We start from the raw sequence: 6,903 nt of genomic DNA, 5'->3' as shown, positions 1-6,903 counted from the left end.
TGCCCAAGACCCATATAAGTGTTGCTAAGGTCTACACCAACGGATTAATATGTGTTGTCGTTGGTGGCGTTGCTAATGTCTACAACAACGTATATGCATCCGTTTGTAAACGATGTGAATAAGCGTTGTAATGTAACAACGAATATAGATAGAGGTCAACAACGCTTCACATGCGTTGGTGGATACCCTACAGGAATTGCCAGTGCATTGCATGAACAATGCACGATACTATATATATGACCATCCAGAATTATTAGGTCAATTCCGATCAAGAATTATTAGGTCAATGCCAATATTGCATAGAGGACGCAGTATAACAAACAGAACTGTCTCATATATTAAATCAACTTGGTTGCATTACAAGGATCTGGATACAAAGATTACAAGATGTGAAACTAGTACTGGTCCTATTCTTGATCTTGCAACCAACGTCTCAGCCATTTTGAAACATAATGATCTAAACATTGACACTGAAAATGCCTGAATCATAATGATTGACACATCGACAATGAAAATGACATTCTGAAACACAATGTGAAACTATCTAGTAGCACCCATGTTCTTGACCTTGCAATCAACATCTGACCATGCATCACCGATTTATCTTGCAATCTACACAAAGAAATGAGATAGGTTAATAGGGCAGTAAAATTGAAAAAGAGGAGCAACATAGAAAGGTTGAAGGCCATGTGATAATTAATCTAGCTATATCGCCAGTAATTTTGACTTTTTATTAGTTGTATAAACTTACCAGATTTTGCTAATGTAAGATCAATTCGGAATATAAGGAATTCATTACCAAGTTTAACACCGTCAATTTTACCTTTATATTCTTGGTTGATACGTTGGGTTGTAGTAAGAGCAGCGCTCTTGTTTGAACTTGTCAAGTATTACTTTTGTAGCCGAACGTAGTCATTTTAGTTTACAGTAAAGTAACTCAGCTCATTCCATTATCAAGTTTCACCATGTTTATAGAAACAGAGTGTTATATAGGAAGTGAGGGAATGTAAGGAAGGCATACAGGAGTTGATGAATTATTTTACCTAATCTAGCGACAAAGAGTGAAGGGGAGCCTTGGCGCAGTGGTAAAGCTGCTGCCTTGTGACCATGAGGTCATGGGTTCAAGTCCTGGAAACAGCCTCTTACAGAAATGTAGGGAAAGGCTGCGTACTATAGACCCAAAGTGGTCGGACCCTTCCCTGGACCCTGCGCAAGCGGGAGCTACATGCACCAGGTTGCCCTTTTTAGCGGCAAAGAGTCTTATCTCAGAGACGCAGTATGAGTGTATGACCATTGTAACATGGAAGAAAAGTGTTCTCTTGTACAAATTAGGTAAAAGAACAGAAGCATGTGTGATAATAAAAATATATTCAAGTAATGCTATTAATAATCCAAAATTTCCATTTGAATTGGTGAAGAATCATTCAGGCAATATAGAAGTAATATTAGAAAATACCTCCTAGCAAATCCAGCTTGGCACCAGTAGTCTTTTAGGTTTTAGTGCCAACAACATTGTCTTGGAACAATCAAGTTTCTGTAACCTGCTGATTTGGCATATGGATTAGTAATCTATGTTCTGTTTTGTCCACAGAATATATCACATCAAAATAGCCAAACACAAGCACATGAAGGAAACTTTAGCATACTCTTTATTCTTGTCTGAAAGCTCTTACATGACCTTGTTTTCTATGGAAAAACTCTTATACGACCTGCTTCCACAACTATGACCTGCTACATGGCCGGAACAACCTAAACCTACTCTGACTTAGCATCTAAAACGACTTGGACTCGAGCGCCCTTTTCCTAGACTAGTAAGGCACACCAACTCCAAGGCATACTAGTACATCACGTACGCTGCTACCTATGCAAAATCATTGAATCATCTACAGACTATGACCCATCCATGAGCACACATGCTTACGACTTGCAATGGTGGAAAACTAACTAATCAACCTAGCCTAATTAGACTCAACTTGGCTAGCTAAACTAGCATGGACTCCAACTAAAGTACTCAACATTATACTAAAAATTTAGAAGACCAGAACATTCATGCAGACTAAGTTGTGCCACCGTATTAGTATATGCCTACATTTATTAAATAGGATTCACTTTCTTAGTTCACTTGTTTACTGAGAAAATGGAAACTTGGAACAGTTCCAGTATGCACGTATTTGTCACCATGGTTCCTGGATATCCAAATTGTTGCCCCAATAGGTAGAGGAGAAGGCCATAAGTATTACAGAGAAGAGGAGATCCTAGTAACATCCAATAGTTTGGGATCAGTGAATTCGATGTACCTGACACACTCACACAATCGCCGCATCTGATCGCTTAGCCGTCAGGTTAACGGTTGTATGTATCTTCCCACCACCTTAGTGTGCCCTGCATGTCAGGGAAGCAGACTGCATAAGAGGAATACTTTTGATGTTTACGTTGATGAACCAACTACATCTACATGCTCATTGTGTTAAACAGTTTAAGGAGAATATATTACAAACAAGATAAGATGTGAGAGGCATCTGGCCAGGAGTTTGTGTGATGACCATCACACATCATTCTATTGTTGGAAACATATGTGGCTTTCCCCAAAATAGAAAATTAGTACAAAAATTGAGAAGTACCTGTATTTCAAAAAATTAAAAAATTGCACTAAACTCAGTTTAGAGGTGAGATTTCGAGAATATATAGTAGTCATATACATACGACGAGAATATCAATGTTATGATGTTCTTGTATCTCACCTTCAAATTGTATCAATCATTCAACAGTTTATATTGGATAACATGAGTGTAAGAACTATTGCCATCTGAGCTTTTGCATAAAATTTGAGATTGTGTTGTGCACATTTTTACTGAATAAGAACATGAAACAAACATTACTTTTTGTCAGGGGAAAACAAATGTTACATCAATCAAAAAATATATAATACGCAAAAAATCTAAGTTTTCCTTACCAGCGGAAGGGCCCTCACCATGATATATATAATTACAATGACTTAAATAATTCTTAAGGCTTCATCTGCATATTGATGGCTTTCTCATAATTGCAATGCGTATGTGTTGTAGATCGATCTGTTAAGAGATAACATAAGCACACACATGTGGATGTTAACTATAGAAAAAAAAAATAGTTTCATAACTTGCGAGTGTAGATGGAACGAAGTATTACAGAACAAAGACAAATATTGGGACAGACGGATGCAAGTGGGCTTAGTTTTTTAGTATATTGTACACATGGCGCCAAATAAATAATGATTCAAACTACTGAGAAGGGGATTATCCATTTGAAATAATTATGATAGTATCATGACCCATAATTGCACTCACATGCTGATTTTTGTAGCAATGTCCTTCAGAGGCATACATGATGTCATATGCTATATCGCTCATATACTACTATCTCACTGTGATTTGAACTAAGTTGATCTCTTTTCATAAGAAAAAACCGTGTTGATCTTATTGAACAGGTCATGCTACATGCTAGTATATAATGATCAATTTCATGTGAAAAAAACAATTCCATCGATCCATCTATATAGGAATAGGAAAATCTGACAGTAACGCATAACAGGGTATGCACATACTACTTATCCAGAACTAGTACAGGTTGACCGTCAACACAGGGTAATCACATCTAATCAATAAACACCAGAACGAGATACGAACACCAGATATGTAAGCAACAATTCAAATACCTGACTAAGAAAATTATTGAGAGAAATCACTCGCATCACGGTGTTCTCCACTCATACTCGACGGAGTAACACGGTGCAGAAACCCTAGGCGGAGTACCATCAACGTCGGAGTCGAGGTAGAAGAGGCGGAGCACCACCATCACGCGTGAGGAGATGCAGGTGTACTGGGCCGACAACCCGGAGCCGCCGAAGCCGCGCCGGCGGCGCGTGGCGACTAGGCTTGTTGCGGGGCCGCGTGCAGCGGGGCGAAGGGCGGGTGGGGTGGGGTGGGGGGATCGGAGGAGAATATTGAGGGAGTGGGGGCAGGTAGTGAGCAGTGGGGTGGGAGTGCGCCGGAGCTTCCCGGGATCGGCGTCGGCGGCGGCGGCGCTCTGGTGTGAGAAAGGGGAATCAGGGGATTAGCTTTGTTTTACATGCTCGGCTGTGAGTTGCTTTTCTTTTCTTTTTGCCTTGTAATATTTGGAGAGAGGAGGCGCAGATAACGTGGAGGTGGGTACTGGGGGGTTATCCCTTCGTGGGAGGTGGGAGGTTGAACCCAAACACAACACATACGCTATCTTTCGTTGCTAGGCATGTGTTGTTGTATGTGGGTTTTTGTTGTAGTGATGGAGGGGTATATATAGCCTCCACATAAAATCTAATCGTTACACACAATTTACCAATCTCGGTGGGACCGAATCAACAAACTCGGTCAGACCGATTTAGTAAACCTAGTGACCGTTAAGATTTTCGGTGGGACCGACATGCAACTCGGTAGGACCGATATGGTTAGGGTTAGAGCATAACGTAATCTCGGTGAGACCGATTACACAAACTTGGTGAGACCGATTTTGGTAATAAGCTAATCAGAGAGTTGGTCAGGTAAACTCGGTGGGACCGGTTCGCTCATTTCGGTGGGACCGAAATGTTACGAAAAGGAAACAGAGAGTTTACATTGCAATCTAGGTGGGACCGATCGCTCATCTCGGTGGTACCGAAACGTTACGAAGGGAAACAGAGAGATTACAATTCCATCTCGGTGAGACCGAGATCCCTATCGGTGAGACCGATTTGCCTAGGGTTTGTGGCAGTGGCTATGACATCTGAACTCGGTGGCGCCGGATATAAAGAATCGGTGGGGCCGAGTTTGACTTTTGGTTTGGGTCATATGTGGATATGAGAAAGTAGTTGAGGGGTTTTGAGCATATCACTAAGCACTGTGGAGCAAGAAACTCATTAAACAACACCTCATCCCTCCTTGATAGTATTGGCTTTTCCTATAGACTCAATGTGATCTTGGATCACTAAAATGTAAAATGTAGAGTCTTGAGCTTTTGAGCTTGAGCCAATCCTTTTATCCTTAGTATTTTGAGGGATCCACTTTCCTCATTCATGCCATGCCATTCATTGAGCTTTTCCTGAAATGTTCATCTTGGAATGATGTTAGCTCAATGAGCTATATGTTGTTAGGAATTACCAAAACCACCTAGGGATAGTTGCACTTTCAGACATGTCCACAAAGGTAAAGATGTGCAAAGAATTCAAAGAGTTTATTTCCCTTAGATGTCTTGCTCCCCCTGAATCTAGCATGGGATACTGGGAGAAGATAGGGAACAAAAAAACAGAGCTCAAAAAAACAAATGAACAGAGCTAATGAAAATAAGCACGTATGAACATGTCTTTCCCCTCTAGAAGACATGTAACATCTCTCCTCTTGAACACCAAGCATCTGGGATCCTTGAAGATTACTCTCTCCTTGAGTATTCTCTCCCCCTAGAGATATGATCCCCCCTTTGACATCAATTTCCAAGAAGGGCCTTCTGGAAGTTGTCATGAATGGGTTTGGTCCTTGAGTCACAGAAGCAAAGCAACAAGTTTAATGTGATGCTGGTAGAGGACAAGATTCATTGAGTGGAGCTGGATCAAAAGTGATGCAGGAACAAGTGGCAAAATGTCTTTCCTGTAGTGAAATCGGTGGCACCGAGTTGTTTGCTTCGGTTGCACCGAAAGGGTTCGGTGGGACCGAAAATAACAGGCTGGTGTGACCGAGTTCATCACAGAGAAAACACTTGACACCTCAGCTCACTTAGACAAGTAAGATCTCACAAGAATTTGCAGGGAATTAACTGACGGATTTGCAATGAATTGGATGCAGGGAATGCAGAACAGAAAGTAAAAGAGAAGAAACTTGAAAGAAATCTAGATGAAGTTTTTATTTGTTGAAAGGGGAAACAAATATGCATGATACAAATGCAAGAGCACAGAAAAGAACATAAGAGAACTTCATCTAGAATTGGTCGGCGACAAAGTCACCTATGTTAGAGTATATTGACTTAGGAGTCAAGTGAGATCACTTGATCATAGGTCATACTCATCGTTTAAGCTCAAAATGGGGTTACCATTTTTCGTTTAAGCATCTTGATGTATTCACATCTTGTCGAGTTGCTTTGACTCGTGACTTGGAGTAAAGCTTCTCTAAGATGGAATAACATACCTTGGGTGGTGGTGTTGATTGTGATCATGTAGTTGAACTTGTGTGGGTTGCTCAAGGTTGATGTAGCTCATTAAGAGTTGGGAGCACCACTTTGGAATTTGAGTTCATCTACCTACATGGGTTAGTTTTTTTTTGCAAGGAAGAGCACTTGTGTATCCAAAATGACAATCATGAAACTCAACATAGAATTTGTCAAAGGATATGTTTGAATGGTTTCGTGCTTCCTTGTCTTCAACCACCATTATGTAGAGACTTGGTGATGTAGAGATTGCTCAAGATGTGAGTGAGTTGCAATCTCATAGATTTAGATCCATCCAAGTACCTACACGGGTTAGATAACATGCAAGGTGCAAATATTTCCAAGACGTAAGATTATCATCATAAGAGAAATATCAAGGATTAGTCATGGGCTCTTGTCTTGCATGTATCAAATGGGGTTCCTACTCCAAGTTTGAAGCATCAATGATGTTCAATTCACCTCTTAACCTGCAAAACACTTTCTCATCAAGTGGTTTAGTGAAAATATCTGCTAATTGTTTTTTGGTGCGAACATGCTTAAGATTAATGTCCCCTTTGGCAACATGATCTCGAATGAAATGATGACGAACTTCAATATGCTTAGTTCGAGAATGTTGCACGGGATTGTGAGCAATCTTGATAGCACTTTCATTGTCACAAAGTAATAGAACATGTTTCACATATATCCCATAATCTTTAAGAGTTTGGGTCATCCATA

The 6,903-nt window shown here is 40.4% G+C and overlaps 1 long non-coding RNA gene across 1 annotated transcript; it reads right to left on the bottom strand.

Moving 5' to 3' along the window:
* Positions 1-314: 314 nt before the first annotated feature.
* Positions 315-4,244, bottom strand: LOC123046270 (uncharacterized). Its single transcript, XR_006422068.1, has 4 exons — positions 3,695-4,244; positions 2,298-3,071; positions 1,457-1,541; positions 315-612 (listed from the first exon to the last, which is right to left on the bottom strand). It is a non-coding gene; the product is annotated as an uncharacterized lncRNA (long non-coding RNA).
* Positions 4,245-6,903: the final 2,659 nt, after the last annotated feature.

Source organism: Triticum aestivum, chromosome 2B (genome assembly GCF_018294505.1).
Source record: "Triticum aestivum cultivar Chinese Spring chromosome 2B, IWGSC CS RefSeq v2.1, whole genome shotgun sequence".
In the NCBI taxonomy this organism is placed as follows: domain Eukaryota; kingdom Viridiplantae; phylum Streptophyta; class Magnoliopsida; order Poales; family Poaceae; genus Triticum; species Triticum aestivum.
This window is presented reverse-complemented; position numbering and strand designations above follow the sequence as displayed.